General features: G+C 44.0%; 1 protein-coding gene across 2 annotated transcripts in view; it reads right to left on the bottom strand.

The window, feature by feature from the left end:
- PITPNM3 (PITPNM family member 3) overlaps window positions 1-17,945 on the bottom strand; it is a 1,929,018-nt gene that overhangs the window by 919,489 nt on the left and 991,584 nt on the right. The gene's annotated exons all lie outside the window — the stretch shown is intronic.

Below are 17,945 nucleotides of genomic sequence, written 5' to 3'. Positions count from 1 at the left end.
CAGTGAAGATTACCGGACGTAGGTAATACCCAACTGGAAAGTCTATGGGAAGCATCTTTTTTTTAATGTTAACTGATGAAGTCCCCAAACTCTGCTTTGCAGAGGAAAAACAAAATGAATTCACTTATTGCAGTTTGAAGAAAAATAAGTAAAAGAAAATTTAGGCCCTCTGGACATTGATCCGATTATTATTGCATCAATGAAATCCATATTGAACTTTTCAGAATGTATCATATGCACTAATTATCACCTATTACGAGTATTGCTCATGAAACGGAACATAACATGCAAACTTTAGCGCCTATAGCACCAAAATCTGCATGTCCCAGTATTTACAGGAGGCTTGACCTGTCGAAATGTATTGAGAAATGTATTTTTTTATCGCATCCACTGATATCAGGTACAACCGCAAAATTCCTAATTCCGATACGTGCGGAGGCGGAAGTTACCGCATATATCGGTTATTACCGACTCTCATAATGAGGGCCTAAGAATGTTTTAAACTCAGTTGTGCCACAGTAAGTAGGCACTGGAAAATTATTATTACCGCAATATAAATTGGGGAATGTTTACGTTACACTCATTACACTTGATTCCAAAAATGATTCCATTATGCCATGTCACGTACATACGCTGGGGTTAGTAGCAAAATGATAACACGGGAAGATGGAAACTTCGCGAACAACCAGAACGCTACGCGAACAACCAGAACGCAAGTGACTGTTGTTCAAGGCAACAGTGTTCAAAATTGATGCGAGGATGCATTTTGCGCTAAAATATAACACTGAATAATGGATCCGTATTATGCATAATGACGTTGAATTTCAAGTCATCATTTCCCGCAATCTTGCATAAAGACGCAAAAAAACCTATTGTGGATCCGCACTTTCCCACGAAAGACAAACATTTTGCCGGAAACAATATTGGAAAAACGCCTAAATTTAATACATTTGCGAACTGATGATTTTTTATCCTTGTGGAGATATAATTCCATACAAACTTCTCCCCTGCACAAGAACTTTAAACGCATTTAAAGGTGGAGTCGTCCCTTCAGTCTCCCCTCCTCCCCCCACCAGCTGGAGGCTGCAGATGCAAGCACGGGAGCTCTCGTGTCTTGTGGCTCCGGGCCCAGCACGTCCGAAATCTTCCGCGCCTGCAGCCTGATTGACAGGCCGAGGATGTTAATTACCAGGATGGCGGCGGCAGAGAAAGCCTTCCTGCCTTTGACATTGCTGTTCACATTCAGCCCTCTCTTCTCCAGCTGTTTCAGCCGCCAATTTCCGCCCTGTGTGATAAGGTTCCAAGCGGCGCGCAATCAATAGCCAGACAAATGCCCATAAATGAGGGCCAGTGGGCAGCGTGATTGATGGGCTCATCCCCGGCTTTAAATAGAAGCGCGAGCGGCCAGCGAGGCGAACACCTGAGCCCGGTGCTGCGCGGCCGCTCGGGCCGGCTCCGAGCCGCGGGCCCCGTCCAGTCTCGAGCTGAGGCAGCATCAGTGGTTGTGAAGCGCCGTGTAGTGTGGGTCAGGAAACACGACACGGGATTGCGAGGCTGTAACATACACTTTATTCGACTCCTCGCGCTCGCTAACTCACTCGTCCCACATGGGCTCTTCCCTTATAACAACTCCCTTGTGACGCCTTCTCCGGCCAGACCCACGGGGAGATAGTGGAGAGGGGTCTAACCTCCCCCTACACATAACAGGAGAGGATGCCGTCCACTATTGACGACACTACATCCCTCCCCTCCTAAAAAAAGGAACAAGTAACTTAAAAGGCCCCCGCCCCTATAAACCTTCACGAAACCTGTCACCACATAAAATGATAAAGTGGTTTATGGCACTAAAAAGTCAGCTTACCGCCTGGAGGGGTGATGACGCAGAAATAGAAGGTCCGACATATATTCATGTACACCGTGTAACCGACATATATAATGAAGTGTGATTTTAATGAAAGAAATAATGTGCGAGGGAAATTGTGCCCTCGGGGTAGTTCGCCATCATTCTAAACGAGCTCTATTAATCACAAAGTATTAAAATTGTATTAATCTGTCATAATTGCAAATGTACGCCATGATTTCTTGTTTGAAAACTGTTTTGCTTAGCTTAAATTTAGTACAGGCTTTGGCCTAGTTGCTTGGTTTCAAATTCTAACTGCGTGATTTTCCTTGAACTAATGAAACATATATTCTTGCTTGAAGTTGTATTTTTCCAGTAGAAACTGGCTGGTACACTTATCTCCAAGGTTTCGTGCTAGGCCGGTTACATCCCCTTTGATACAAGGTCAGTCTCTGCAGGTGTGGACAATGAAGGTACAGATAGTAAAATAATTGGCAAACCATGATACAATTTGTGTTCCAAGGCTCCAAGGACAGTGTATGCATAAATGGGCGCTAGTAAAAGACAATTTTTGATTGGACAACTTGAAGCCAACCTATGAACCCTCCAATGGAAGACCCTACAGAATTTGGAATGTTTCTTACTTAAACCCACCGGACAAAGAGAAGTCAGCCATTTTCCTCGATGCCAGTTTTAAGCCTGATGCCAGACTCCATTTTGGACGACACCCTGATACCCTTTTCTCTATCTGAGAGAAAGAGACTTTAAGAATTCTCACCCTAGAGACTTTAACTTTGATTTGCCCCGTCTTGCCCATGCAGTAACTTTGCCCCATTCTCCTTGCCGCTGCAAGGGAGCTTGCCCTTAACTTTGCCCCCTTTGAAACTTGCCCCATGCTGATCAACCGGTACCTGAAGGACGAAGACTTTTCTTGAATGCTGATTGTATTTGGTAAATATGAAAGGATAAATGTATTATGCATTGTGTTTTTCCTTTTAGGTACCAACTGCTATTTTGATAGGATCCTAGCTAGAAGTTTTCCAAATTTGTGTTGACTAAATTCATTTTGCATGAAGTCCCACATGCCAATGCTAATTAGAGGTTAGTCGAGGTATTCATTCAATGTATCATGAAGAATTGAAATCTTGTTATGCTGACCGAATGTATGCAATTAGTCAAATACAGTTAGTCACATTGGTGATTTGCATTGCTATAACAGAGTGTATCATTATTCAGATTTTGCGTAGATTGCGTTTCTTCCGCCGTTATGGACAGCTAGTAATGTTCATATACATATATCAGTTGGTTTTGAGACACATATATATCGTGCTAGCTTTGTTAATATAGGGAAATAAATTCACTAACTTTTAATAAACTGGTGTGGTTATTCATGACTGAAAGGTCATGGTGCGCCGAAATACCAACTGTTATTGATTTCTGATGTGCTATATTGATCTATTAATTGAGTATTGATTACCGATTACAACAGTTATTGATTATTGATCTGAGTGACTCGACTATTGAGGATGAGGAGAGCCCGACTCGGTTAAAAGATTCACCGACCTCCAACGTGTCCAGGTACAGGTAATTTATAAGGGCTGGATGCGTTATCAGTAGATGGTAGCAGAGATTGATGGTTTAGCCCTTTGGGACCCCATCCGAACAATAGACAGAGTCAGGTTAGAATTTTCTTTGATAAAACAAGTTGGAGAGATAATGATGCCCTAAGTCCCCGATGACTTTCCCGGGATCTCGGAGATTGCGAATGAGGAACATGGAGATAGGAGAATGGTCTCAGCATTTCTAGTGACGGTATGAGTGAAGTTAGGGTTTCGCACTTGCACAGCTTATCGCCGCAGATTAATTGAGAAGTTTGTGAGGATTTAAGGAGTTAAAAGATATTAGAGGAGTGTTCCTCCAAAAGGTGTGAGAGTAGGGAAGTCGTCGAACTTCACATGCGTGTAGCGCTTTGAGCAGAAAAATTGTCCACGTGGTTGTTGATGTTGAGACGGGCCCTGCGAGGTCAAGAGACTCCGGAGTATGTTGAAAAGTGTATGTGACACTTGTTTGATGTGATCTGGTCAGGTTTAATAGGTTGATCGGGCGTGGTCAACAAGTCGGTATGAATGTTGCAGAGTGAAAGAAAACTTCGACTTTGAGATTTGACGAATTCTAAAGTGCACTAGAATAGTTCATTGATCAGTTGAGAGTAAAGTTTGCGGGTCAAATTTTGCTTGCGAAAGTGGGAAACCGAGAAAGATGGAATAACTGTCGAGGCTAGTGAAAAATCCCTAAGGTTTCTGAAGCGATTGTATTACCTTTCCTGTAGTAAACCGACAGATCTGTTTTATTCTTTTGGTTAAGTGCTCGCGTTATAGTGCAGAAATTAGTTTATGAGTGAAGCCGAATGAAAAGAGGACAAGCCGCAGGACTTTGTCAGCCGCAGTGTGTGAGTGTGACGTCACTAGGAGCCGCGCTGGGATAGGTCGGTTGGTGAAAAGGGTCGCGCACGGATTGGACGCAGTCCGTGAAGCGCAATTGGAAGGGGAAAGGCAAGCGAAGAGTATTCCGGGAATTAAAGTCACTTATTGATTACATATTTTAGAAAAACAAAAGACGGAAAGATGAAATTTTTCAAAGCATTTAAGAGTGCCATGAGGGGAGATGTTTATATTAAAGCAAATGTAGGAGAAGAAACACCGCCTGAGGGTACACCAGCTTACATCGTCATTGAAGAAAAGGGTGTAGCGCCGTGTCTTTGGCTAAAACAATGGTGCAAATTAACAGAAAAACATGGAAGTGTAGCGTTCCCTATCCATGGTTCGTTTAACCTAAGGGTTTTAGAAAACCTGAGATTTGCGCTATACGACATGAAAGTACCTCCAAGGCCGGCACAGTTTGAGGCATTAGCAATTTGGGAGCTAATAGCTAGAAACCAACAACAAAAGAAATTTGAGACAAGAATAAGAAAAGTAGAAAATACACTAGTGGATGCTAGATGGGACAGCACACAAAAGGTTTGGAGATCAGACGTATTGCAGGGGATTAAATTGTTTCCAGCGATTACCGAGGAAACGGAGACGGAAGGAAGGAAAGCCACCTGTAAGACAAACAGGAGTGAGTCCAGAGAAGGAGAGAGCAATAGAAACTCGAAAAGGGGAGACGAGTCAGATGATGAGGAGTTCATTATACAATTGCTGAATGATCGCCCACCACCATATGTGGAAAGCGAAAAAGGCTCGAGCATTAGTACTGCCCCTCCAGAACCAATACAGGGTAATGTAACACCAAATTTGAGGGTATCTCAGAGACCGAGCAGCTCTGACATGCCTTTCTCACCACAAATACCACGGATTCAGAGAATGTACCCAGACGTGCCAACATTGAAACCTGCTGATAACTATCAGCCACAGGTTCAAAGGCACTGTTGCGATGAGCATAATGTGGGAATGACTTCCGATTCAATGGCGCAGGGAGGACAAAACTATCAGAGACCGACATTGATTCAAGCCGAATCAACACAGTTCTCGATGCCCCAAAAGCAGACACCAGAAGTGCGAGTGGTAGAAAGCCAGTTAGGTATGCCAGCAATGATGAACCACAATGTGGGGATTAACATGCCACAGAATTCGGGGAACAGACAGAATCCAGATGCAATATCTCTACCTATCACTGTAGGTCCACCAGTACCACTGTACATACAGGCAAATTCAAGCACCAGCGACCAAGGGTTAATGATACAGAATGGGACAGGGAGAAGATGCATAGAAACCACTCCAGAGACGACTCCGATAGCTGCACTGCCAAATGGATCTGGGTCCTTGTCGGAATTTAGTCCAATTCCAATTTGTGCTCCGTCAACCGTGGTAAGGTCACATCCACCACTATTAGTACCGTTAACCTCACAGACTGAAACATTACAGAAACCGTAGATGGCAGTTGATGTAACTGCTACATTGATGGGACTGAACGCGCAACAGTTGACACAATGGTTCAACAGCCTGAACTCCCCACAGAGTACATCAAGCGGGAAGGGAGAAGAATACCTGAATAAAATAAGGTTGGGTATGGAGGCAGATGAACTGGTAGAGGGAACAATGGGTTTGAACAGATTAGAATCATACACTGAAGAAGAACTAAGATACATGTGCCCTAGGATTACAAGAGAAGTGAGCAACATACATAAGAAATTACAAGAAATTGCAGACAGAAACGAGATCGATATAGGTAAGACCAAACATCTAAGCAGAAGTTACAGGTTAGACTTTGAGACAAAAGATTTTGAACACATGAGATCCGCAGGGATGAAAACACACCTTAAAGAGATACTGCAGAGTGCACAGGTTTGGAGATGTTTAGACAAGTGGGAAAGCAGGTGGGTCAAGAAAAAGGACAAAAAGAAAGAAAATACTTCAGAACGAAGTGAGAAAAAACAACAGAATGACGATCTGATAACCATGCTACCAATGAGAGAGACAGCAGGGGGAAAACTTGTGCATGTACCATGGCACAGGTGCGATATTCAATCCTTTACGGATGACTTTCCCAAATTAAGAGAGAAGCCGATTGAGTGGTATCAACAAACGGATAGATTTGTGAAACTCGCGAAGTGTCTCTGGGAAGACCTGAATACCTTATTTGAAATTGTGGTTCAGGCTGATTTGTGGGAAGATTGTAAAAGGGCTGTAGGTTGGCCGACGAGTGAACCAGAGAGAGATAGGGACACAGGTGCGCCATCACCTATGGTAATGAGTTTGTACCACAAGGTGATCGAGCACTTGAAAACCAAGGTTGCGTCGAAAAATGTGGATTGGCAAAGGATTGACAGGACTGCTCAAGAGATTAAAGAATCTATACATGCGTATTATGAGAGGTTGTTGAAAGCGTTTACAAATTACAGTGGCACGGAAACGATTGAGCCAAAAGACATGCTCCATTTTGTGTTCAGGTTTGTGGAAGGGCTGAGACCCGAAATTAGCCAGATGATTAAATCGCATTTGATTTGTTGGCAGTCAAAGTCGATCGATGAAGTGTTGAATTATGCAAAATACTGCAGTGATGAGATTGAGACAAAGCAGAAAAGATTGAAGGAAAAGGTGATGGTGATGCAGCTCAGAACAGCTCAGACAGGTTTACAAGGTTTACAAGGGTTTCAACAACAGATGCCGCAGCAGCAGCAACAGGGAAATGTTATGTTTCAGCCGCAGATGAGAGGCAGAGGTCGAGGAGGTTTTGTGAATAATGGTCCTGATTTGAATACCGTTATGATTCCAAATGGTATACAGGCAATGAAGAAGGTGATGCCATGTCACACGTGCGGAATTGTCGGGCATTGGAAACGGGAGTGCCCAATGATGGTGCAGGAAGGTGTAGGTCAGCAAAACAATGATGTCAATGCATTTCAGACTATGAGAGGACCGAAACTGAGAGGTCCGAACCCAAATTTTCAAAACAATATGAACCAGATGCAGGGTCTACAACCCATGCAACCGCAACAGGTGCAAATGCCTCGTGTGCAAATGACACAATTGCAGCCAATGCAACAGCAGTTTCCTATGGTACCTAATCAGCAAATGCAAATACCCTTAGCACCAATGAATCAGCAGCAAGCAATGCTTCCTCAACAGGTCACGGGTCAGGGAATGAGTCACAATGACACAGTACACCAATTCCCACTACACAGCGAGAATGGAATAAACGATGCATGGGAGAATGAAAGTTCAGATGAGGAGGGAAATTGTGTGCTTGCAGCATCCTTGGAAGTTGATCAAAAGGGTCCGTATGTGGAGGGAAGAGTTATGGGCCATCGCGTTTCATTTTTGGTTGACACAGGAGCTACACGTTCCACTGTTAGGAGCATTGAAGTACCAAATTTGCCACTTTCAGGGAGAACAGTTCAAGTAGTGGGAGTAGCAAATAGGTACCTGACGAACCCAATCACAGACCCAGTACAAGTCAGAATTGGTAATTATCAAGGGTCACATAATTTTGTGGTATGTGACTCAAGCCCAATATCACTATTAGGGAGAGACCTATTGTGCAAATTGGGATGTTCGATTATGTGTTCGAACAATGGAATTAGAATTCAGACGAGCAGTGATGGGGAAGAAGAGGACAGTGTAGAAGGGGATGAGATGGAGACTGTCGATGAAGAGTATCCTCTGATTACCCTTTTTCCGATGATCACTGAAGCAGATATTCCAGCTGAGTTACAGGAAACAGTCGGAAAAGAAGTGTGGGATATGACAGGAAAAGAGGTGGGATTGGTGAAAGGAGTGGAACCAGTGAAAGTGACTGTAAAACCCAATGTAACCTTTCCCCAGACCCCACAGTACCATATGGCACAAGACACCCTCATGAAAGTCGCCCAACTCATTGACGAGTTTGTAAAACAGGGAGTACTGAAAGAAGTGTTAAGCAGTCCATGTAATTCACCAATCATGGGACTAATAAAGCCAAGTGGAAAGGTCCGAATTGTGCAGGACTTGAGGAAAATAAATGACATAATAATTAAATGCTGCCCTGTAGTACCAAATCCAGCTGTGATAATGTTTCAAGTCCCTTGCGATGCCGAGTGGTTCTCAGTCATCGACTTGTCACAAGCATTCTTTTCGGTGCCTCTTCATGAGGACAGCCAATTTCTCTTTTGTTTCAAATTCTTAGACAGAGTCTACAGTTGGTGTCGAATTCCTCAAGGGTTTTCGGAGTCACTGTCAATTTTCAATCAGATTCTAAAGAAAGACTTGGAAGCGTTAGAACGGCCATTCGAGTCAACCCTAGTACAGTACATTGACGACTTACTGATTGCATCCAAGACAGAAAGTGACTGCACAGCCGACACCATTGCTCTATTGAACCATTTGGGAAGGAACGGACACAAGGTGTCTCCTTCAAAATTACAGTTCTGTCAGAAGAAAGTGAAATATTTGGGTCACCAAATAGAAAAAGGGTCACGAAAAATTATGAAGGAAAGAATAACAAGTGTACTTCAAATGAGTCCCCCAAAGACGAGGAGGGAGGTGAGGAAGTTTTTGGGAATGGTGAGCTACTGTCGCCAATGGATTCCCAACTTCTCAACCCTAGCAAAACCTTTACTGAAACTGACCCAGAAGGATGCATTGGATGAAATTGAACTGAAAGGAGAAGAGATGGATGCTTTTATTGAATTGAAAGAATGCATGTGCAGGGCTCCAGCTTTAGGTATGCCTGACTACACAAAGCCTTTCACATTGTTTTGTCATGAACGTGATGCATGTTCCTTGTCTGTCTTGACCCAAGCCCATGGTGGCGTAAACAGACCAGTAGCATATTTTTCAGCTACTTTGGATCCGGTCGCAGCAGCACTGCCAGGGTGCTTGCGCGCCGTAGCCGCAGTTGGTATCAGCCTCACTCAGAGTGAAGGAATAGTGATGGGACACCCTTTAACAGTCATGGTCCCTCACTCAGTTGAGATACTTTTGACACGTTCCCGAACACAGCACATGACTGGTGCTAGACTCACAAGGTACGAAACAATAATTCTGGGATCACCTAATGTGCAGCTGAAAAGGTGCACTACGTTGAATCCAGCAACCTTGTTTCCCAGTGAAAATGCTGAAATTGAGAACGCTGAAGACATCGAGCACGACTGTCTTCAGGTGACTGAATTTTGTACCAAACCAAGACCTGATATCAAAGATACCCGATTGGAAGAAAATGATCAAATTATTTTTGTTGATGGTTCATGTTTAAGAGATGCACTGGGTGTATTGAAAGCAGGATACGCTGTATGCACAGTAACAGGTGTTTTGGAAGCATCTTGGCTTCAAGGAGTTTACTCTGCACAGGTAGCAGAATTGGTAGCCCTTACTAGAGCTTGCCAACTTTCTGCATTGATGAAAGTTACCATTTACACTGACAGCCAGTACGGGTTTGGAATAGTGCATGATTTCGGACAATTGTGGTCACAGAGAGGCTTCATGACCTCTTCAGGGTCGCCAGTGAAAAATGGCGAAAGAATAAAAGAATTGTTACATGCCATTCAACTACCAGGAGAAGTAGCAGTGGTAAAATGCAGTGCACATTCGAAGGGACAAGATTATGTTTCTCTGGGAAATGGATATGCGGATCAAGTCGCAAGGTTTTGCGCATTGAACTGTATATTGCTTAGGGATGAATGGAATTTGATAAGTGAACCAGAACTCTAACCAAGCGAAATATTTGCTCTAAAGGTGATAGATATGATGGACGAATTGAAATCCCTACAGAATGATGTTAGTGAGGATGAGAAACTTTCTTGGACCAAATCACAATGTGTAAAGAGACTAGATGAATTGTGGGTTTCAAGCGAAGGGAAATTCGTTCTTCCAAATAGCCTTTTGACACAGATAGCCAGATTTTACCATGGACAAGCTCATCTTGGGAGGGATGCCATGATTAGGTTGTTTAAAACTGATTGGTTTAACCCCAAATTCCGTCAAGTTGCTGAAGCAGTTTGCCACCGTTGCGTCATTTGCCAACAGATGAACGCAGGGAAGGGAACAGTAGTAAATTTGAGCCACATTGGAAGAGCAGGGGGTCCATTCAGCAGGATGCAAATGGACTTCATTGAGATGCCTGTGCATGGAGGCTTGAAGTATGTGTTGGTGGTTGTGTGCATTTTTAGTCACTGGATTGAAGCATACCCTACACGCAGAAATGACAGTCTCACAGTTGCAAAACTACTCTTGAGAGAATTAATACCACGTTTCGGATTCCCGATCTCTTTAGAATCAGATAGGGGAAGTCACTTCAATAATGAAGTAATAAAATTGCTTTGTGCAGCACTGAACATTGAGCAAAAGCTGCATTGTAGCTACCGCCCTGAAGCATCAGGTCTAGTGGAGCAAATGAATGGCACATTAAAATCGAGAATGGCGAAAATATGTGCATCAACAAACTTGAAATGGCCTGACGCATTGCCTTTGGTACTAATGTCAATGAGAAACACCCCTGACAGAAAGACTGGACTGTCCCCACACGAGATTCTCATGGGCAGAGCTATGAGACTTCCAGCAGTTCCTGCAAATGCGCTTTTGAATATTACAGATGATATGGTGTTAGACTACTGCAAAGGTCTAGCTGATGTGGTTCGATCTTTCTCTCATCAGGTGGAGGCAACCACCTTGCCACCGATCCAAGGTCCAGGACACACCCTGAAAGCAGGTGACTGGGTCGTGATAAAGAAGCACGTGAGGAAGTCGTGTTTGGAACCCCGTTGGAAAGGACCTTTTCAAGTGATTTTGACGACTACCACCGCTGTGAAGTGTGCGGGAGTTCCCAACTGGATTCACGCCAGTCACACAAAGAGGGTGTTGTGTCCCACAGATGAGGAAGTTGAAGCACTGAAGTTACCAGTACCTGATAACAAAGTACCGAGCGCTGAGGCAGAGCAAAACAGAACTAGAAGCGAACAGGCAGAAATAGAGGAGGGAGAAATATTCTCTGAGGACGAAGCAACTGATTCACTTGGGGAAGACCAAGGAGGAGCCTCAGACAGCGACGAAGCAGCTGAAGGTAACAAAGAGCCTGAAGCAGCTGAAAGTGACAAAGAGCCTGAAGAAAGTAACGGTGACAAAGGGCTCGAAAGAGGTGAAGAAGCAGGAGAGCCTGATCAGAGGAGGGCTTTCCCAGAAGCAGACGATACAGTAAAAGAAAAGAAAAACCTGATTGACTCCCCAGAAGGAGGGGACAAGGCAGAACAGAACGAAACTGCTCAAACTCCTTCAGAAGAGATTGCGGTCCATCAAGTGGACACAGTGCAAAGAGAAGACCGAGCATATCACCAGTAAAACTAAGAACTAGAGAAACGTTGAACGACAGTGAAGGGCCAAGAGTGAAAGAGAAAAGAAAGGAAGTGTCTGTCGTAGTACCAACACCAAGTGAAGAAAAGGACTTGGCCAAAGAGGAAAGTACCAGTGAGAAAGAATCAAAGAGAGATGCCAAACTGAAAAGAAAAAGGATACCGAGCAGGAGGTATTCTGGTCCGGAGTGGGCATACGTAGCCAATAACGATTGGTCAGACAAATTTGTATCCCTCAGTCTTGAGAACGAAGAGGCAGAACTTCATTTTGGAAATAAAAACTTTATGGACTCTGTTGATTGAAACCATTGATCACTTGACAGACTTTTCAACCGGCTAAGACATTGCTAACTTGATTGACTTTGAAACAGATTTTGAGACAACGCTGCTAACCGATAAGAGACTAAGCTGCTAAAGAAACTGTGTGAACATTGAACTCGTTCAGCTTTGTAAATACCTGCAACTTAGAGTAAAAAAAAAAAAAACTCTTTGATAAAGTGTCTTCAGCTTTCTGATTCTATACAGATCATGACTAGCTTCACTACACAGGGGCGTAAAATGAAGTATTGTAAATACATGTGTATAGGCTTACTGACCGCATGCGTACTAATAATTGTAGCAATAGTTCTTGGAATGCATGGTAAAAGTGAGAGTGAGACGAATGATGCTTCTACTTCTAAACCTATTATCGTTACTGAACTAACAGCTCTGAAGAGACTCGAGCAAGACGAGAGACACTTGCATGATAAGAAGGAACTTTCATCTAACGTTTTCTATCGCTTACTGAGTGAGTATGTTGAGACCATGTATGCAAAAGATTGTTATGTGTGTACACAAATACCTACCTCAGTAGTGGAAGGGGTAACGTATCACAGCATGCCTCTTACGTATGGAATTACATGTAGTATAGTAGCTTCCAGATTTTATGCTCAAAAAGACATTCATTATTTCTATACTAACTACGATGTTACTTTTGCATATGTCCCCATAATAGGGCACCTAAGTAAGATAGCTAGAGATTGGTCTGCCAAATTAATGAGGGAATTTTTTGAACCGATGTCACCTTTCCACACAGCTCACGCACATAGGGAGAACCTTACATGCTTGCTTTCACCAGTAGAAATATAATTTTTAGACCGCACTGACGACAGAAAGAACGAAATGAAGGAGAAATTAGAGAAGGAATTGCACGAAAGGACGTCTGTAGATAATTATGCTTTTGCCGCAATAAAGACACAAGGGAAAATAGCTTTAGATACATTGCATGTGGGAAGATTTTGTATACATAGATTTCCATCATATTATGACACAGTTTTCGTGGGAACGAGTGAATGTAAACACACATACGCATTCCAACAAAAGTGGACGTTCATGCTGAATGGACAAGACACAGTTATTCCTGGAGTATATTATATTTGTGGACTCAACGCCTATTATCGTCTTCCTAAAGGATGGTATGGGAGGTGTTATTTGGGAATAGTGTTCCCAAAGGTTTACCAACTAGACGACTTAAAGAAGTTTCCAAGGCTGTCTGAATCACATCGTGTTCAGAAAAGGGAGACAGCTGCTGGTGTGGTAGGAGATATATTTGGAGCTCTGATTCCTTCAGTAGGAGTCATATTGAATTCAATCAAAATACGAAAGTTGTCTACTATTGTGGATAACATGCTGACAAAGTTTTCAGGAGCTATAATCCTGATGGATGCTGAACTCGCTGCAGAAAGAGCTATGACTCTTCAAAATCGGCTTGCCTTAGACATTCTTTTAGCAAAGGATGGCGGCGTTTGCAAAATGCTTGGCACGCGTCACTGTTGTACATATATACCCGACAGCAGTGGAAAAATTAGAACAATGCTTACAAACTTAACTAAAGAAAGTGTAGATTTAAAGGAATTGAAAGAACCCGGAGTTTGGGAGAAAGTTGGAAAAGGATTTGCTTCCGTGGGAAATTGGCTCAGCAACGTTTGGAACGGATTGTTACTAAAAATAGTAAAGGGAATATTAATAATATTAATTTGTCTATTAGGTTCTTGGGGAATATGGAAAGCTTTCAAAATGTTAAAAGCAAGGAACAAAAGAAAAAGAGAAGAGAAAATAGAGAACAAAATGGTGGAAATTTATAGGGAGAAGTCAAAAGGGACTAAAAGAAAAAGGGAATTGACTGAAGTGCCAAATTACTATACAGAATTTTAATGGAATAAAATTTGTGGGTAGATTTGATGTGATGACATAATTAGTCATCAGAGGAGGGATTGATGACGCAGAAATAGAAGGTCCGACATATATTCATGTACACCGTGTAACCGACATATATAATGAAGTGTGATTTTAATTAAAGAAATAATGTGCGAGGGAAATTGTGCCCTCGGGGTAGTTCGCCATCATTCTAAACGAGCTCTATTAATCACAAAGTATTAAAATTGTATTAATCCGTCATAATTGCAAATGTACGCCATGATTTCTTGTTTGAAAACTGTTTTGCTTAGCTTAAATTTAGTACAGGCTTTGGCCTAGTTGCTTGGTTTCAAATTCTAACTGCATGATTTTCCTTGAACTAACGAAACATATATTCTTGCTTGAAGTTATATTTTTCCAGTAGAAACTGGCTGGTACACTTATCTCCAAGGTTTCGTGCTAGGCCGGTTACATCCCCTTTGATACAAGGTCAGTCTCTGCAGGTGCGGACAATGAAGGTACAGATAGTAAAATAATTGGCAAACCATGATACAATTTGTGTTCCAAGGTTCCAAGGACAGTGTATGCATAAATGGGCGCTAGTAAAAGACAATTTTTGATTGGACAATTTGAAGCCAACCTATGAACCCTCCAATGGAAGACCCTACAGAATTTGGAATGTTTCTTACTTAAACCCACCGGACAAAGAGAAGTCAGCCATTTTCCTCGATGCCAGTTTGAAGCCTGATGCCAGACTCCATTTTGGACGACACCCTGATGCCTTTTTCTCTATCTGAGAGAAAGAGACTTTAAGAATTCTCACCCTAGAGACTTTAACTTTGATTTGCCCCCATCTTGCCCATGCAGTAATTTTGCCCCATTCTCCTTGCCGCTGCAAGGGAGCTTGCCCTTAACTTTGCCCCCTTTGAAACTTGCCCCATGCTGATCAACCGGTACCTGAAGGACGAAGACTTTTCTTGAATGCTGATTGTATTTGGTAAATATGAAAGGATAAATGTATTATGCATTGTGTTTTTCCTTTTAGGTACCAACTGCTATTTTGATAGGATCCTAGCTAGAAGTTTTCCAAATTTGTGTTGACTAAATTCGTTTTGCATTAAGTCCCACATGCCAATGCTAATTAGAGGTTAGTCGAGGTATTCATTCAATGTATCATGAAGAATTGAAATCTTGTTATGCTGACCGAATGTATGCAATTAGTCAAATACAGTTAGTCACATTGGTGATTTGCATTGCTATAACAGAGTGTATCATTATTCAGATTTTGCGTAGATTGCGTTTCTTCCGCCGTTATGGACAGCTAGTAATGTTCATATACATATATCAGTTGGTTTTGAGACACATATATATCGTGCTAGCTTTGTTAATATAGGGAAATAAATTCACTAACTTTTAATAAACTGGTGTGGTTATTCATGACTGAAAGGTCATGGTGCGCCGAAATACCAACTGTTATTGATTTCTGATGTGCTATATTGATCTATTAATTGAGTATTGATTACCGATTACAACAGGTATTGATTATTGATCTGAGTGACTCGACTATTGAGGATGAGGAGAGCCCGACTCGGTTAAAAGATTCACCGACCTCCAACGTGTCCAGGTACAGGTAATTTATAAGGGCTGGACGCGTTATCAGGGGTCAGGGTTTGACTGCAATTGATAGTGTCCGTTCCCAACTCTCCCATACGAGCCCTTGGCGATTCTACTGTCGACTGGGATCTGGGTGGTCGGCATGCGAGATGCTGGTTCTTCTGAGACGGCTGATGACCCTGTCAGGGTCGGGGCTTCCGGGAACACGGTCTCTGATAGCTCTGTCACTCAAAGAGGGGCTTTTGATGGGGGGGATCATCCCATGGGTCGTCACCTTGTAGAGACTCACTGAGCTCCTCCTCAAAGCGCAGTCTTTGTTGCGAGCTCGGGGGGCTTCCAACCTGTTTGCTGGGTTGGGCGGCCCATGTGGGAAGATGGGGTATCAAGTTTTTCGCTGCTCACCCAAAACACAGCTGGCTTGGAGCGACTCCATGAGGAGTAACTCGATATTCCTGCAGTAAAATGTAGATAGCTCCTTCTACATTCTCTGCCACCACTATCCTAATCATCTTGGAAAGTGTCCTCACGAAACACTCTGCTTCCCCGTTGGCTTGGGGCCACCTGGGTGTTACTCGTCGGTGTTTAACATTCTGGGTTTGTAGGAATTCGGTCCACTCATGGCCATTGAATGGGTGTCCGTTATCCGTGCGAATCTTACCAAAGAGGCCGTGGGTGGCCATTATTTTCTCCACCTTTTGGGATGATGTCAGTTGCCGCAGTCGTCTGGACGATCTCCACTTCTGGGTAGCGGGAGTAGTGGTCTATGATTATCAGCATATAGGACCCATCTGGGAGGCTCCTGAAGTCGGTGCTGGCCCGTTGCCACGGAGCTGTGGGACCATCCTCAGTGATGATTGGGGCTGGCGGGTCAGGCTGCCCACTCGCTTGGCAGATCGTGCAGTTATTACGACTTCCTCCACCTGCTGGTCAAGGTCCAGGAACCACACCTTGCTTCGCAGTCTGCCCTTGGATCTTACAATCCCTTTGTGGGTTCTGTGGGCGAGCGCAACGGCCCGAGCCTTCAGGCTCGCAGAGAGAACTAGATGGGGGCCTTTCAGAAGGCACCCATCTTTGCTGACAGAAAGTTCTTGGCGGGTGTGGTAGAAGGCCAGAAAGGTGGATCTAGCTTCTGGGGTGCAAAAACCCGCAGGGTATTGCAATGGCCACCAATCGCCTGACCAAAGGGCCCGACAGCCAGCTGCAGGAAGTCATCCAAGGGCGTTGCCTCTATCACTTCTGCGAGGGAAATGGGGAGAGGACTGGCCCGGTCAACAATGAGCTGGCATATTCCTCTGTGTCTCTTGCTTCTTGGGTCTCCTACGGCGTGGCTGGGTGCGCATGTCTGGACAGGAAATCTGCAGGGTTTCGTACCCCTGGTTGGTACTCGACTATGAGGTCGAACTCTTGCAGTTGGAGGATCCACTTTTCTATCCTCAGAGGTGGCTTAGAGGATGATCCTCTGAAAAGTGGAAGTAATGGTTTGTGGTCAGTCAAGACGGTGAAGGGCTTCCCATACAGATACAGGTGGAAGTGTCTGCAGCCCCTGTGTATAGCTATGGCTTCCCTTTCAATCTGGAAGTATCGCTGTTTGGTGGGCTTCAATGTCCTGCTGGCATAGGCTACAGTCACCCACATGTCATTGTCCTGTTTTTGGGTTAGCACAGCACCGAGTCCGATGGGGCTGGTGTCGACGACCAACTGAGACTCTCGTCACAGATCAAAGATTACAAGGGTGGTGCTGGCCGAGGCAGCTTCCTTGGTGCTGCGGAATGCCTGCTCTTGATCTTCCTCCCACACCCAGGGGCTGTTGGCTTTAGTCAGGTCCCGCAATGGGCTTGTTAGGTCTGATAGGTTCTTCATGTCCATGCCTAGAAAACTTCACACCCCCAATACGGATGTTAAGGCCGGGGCTTCCTGAATGTCTTTTACTTTGGTGGGCGTCAGGCCTACTCCGGTCTGGGAGAACCTATACCCGAAGAAACTGATGTCTCTCCGCAGGAACTCGCATTTGTCTCTGTGGAGTGTTAGCCCGCTTTCCCTTAGCTTGGTGAAAACCATTCGTAGGTAGGTGAGATGGTCTTGCAAGGTTGGGGCGTGCACCAAGATGGCATCGCTGACATTTAGGACTCCGGGTATGTCTTGCACTACCTTCCGAATGATGTGACTTTGGCTGCGCTGGAGATCCCGAAGTTCAAACGAGTGTACCTCCAGAGGCCAGTATGGGTTGAAAATGTGGTGAGTGACTGGGAGTCAGGGTGTAGCGGAATCTGATGGTAGCCCGACCAGAGGTCTATTTTTGAAAAACACTTCGAGCCCGCCAACTCACCAATTATGTCATTGATAGTCGGGGTCAGATGTCTCTCCTGTTGGATAGCCTTGTTGGGCAACCTCCTGTCTATGGAGATCTGCACCACGTCAGGCTGTTTCGGTTTCTTGGCAACCACTATTGGGGATACCCACAGGGTTGGCCCTGACATCTTCTCGATGAACCCGGCT

This window comes from Pleurodeles waltl, chromosome 3_2, assembly GCF_031143425.1.
Source record: "Pleurodeles waltl isolate 20211129_DDA chromosome 3_2, aPleWal1.hap1.20221129, whole genome shotgun sequence".
NCBI classification, from domain to species: Eukaryota; Metazoa; Chordata; class Amphibia; order Caudata; family Salamandridae; genus Pleurodeles; species Pleurodeles waltl.
This window is presented reverse-complemented; position numbering and strand designations above follow the sequence as displayed.